At 57.9% G+C, this 589-nt stretch overlaps 1 protein-coding gene across 2 annotated transcripts in view; it reads right to left on the bottom strand.

The window, feature by feature from the left end:
- Positions 1-589, bottom strand: part of Grm4 (glutamate metabotropic receptor 4) — a 94,556-nt gene that overhangs the window by 9,289 nt on the left and 84,678 nt on the right. The window lies entirely within an intron of this gene.

Below are 589 nucleotides of genomic sequence, written 5' to 3'. Positions count from 1 at the left end.
TCCCATACTCATTTCATGGCTCCTTGCACCAGGGTATCCCATAGCTCTGGCTTGTCAGAACTTTACACCCATGGCTGCAGAAGCCTCTATGGAGACTTTGTACCAAGTGCAAGGGCTTCAAACTCAGTCTCTCCACTCTGACTCCATCTGGAGGCTAGGAGAGGGGCTAGTGTTGGGTAGCATGGCCACACTGGTGAGGGCAGCCTGTAATGAAGCTCAGGGTGCAACCCCACCCTGTCTGGATTCTGAAGGGGTTATCTCCGATGGCGACACACCCTAGCAGCTCCTTACAGGTACCAAGAAGTGACCCCTGGAGGGCAGGGGTCCAGGATGGGAGGGCAGGGATCCAGGATGGGAGGGCAGAAATCCAGGATGAGAGAGCAGGGATCCAGGATGGGAGGGCAGGGATCCAGGATGGGAGGGCAGGGATCCAGGATGGGAGGGCAGGGATCCAGGATGGGAGAAGAGGAATCCAGGATGGGAGAGGAGGGATCCAGGATGGGAGAAGAGGGATCCAGGATGGGAGAGGAGGGATCCAGGATGGGAGAAGAGGGATCCAGGATGGGAGGGCAGGGATCCAGGATGGGAG

The sequence above is a fragment of the Microtus ochrogaster genome, linkage group LG2, assembly GCF_000317375.1.
Source record: "Microtus ochrogaster isolate Prairie Vole_2 linkage group LG2, MicOch1.0, whole genome shotgun sequence".
Lineage (NCBI taxonomy): Eukaryota > Metazoa > Chordata > Mammalia > Rodentia > Cricetidae > Microtus > Microtus ochrogaster.
The sequence above is the reverse complement of the archived record's forward strand: the minus strand, read 5'-3'. Positions and strand labels throughout refer to the sequence as shown.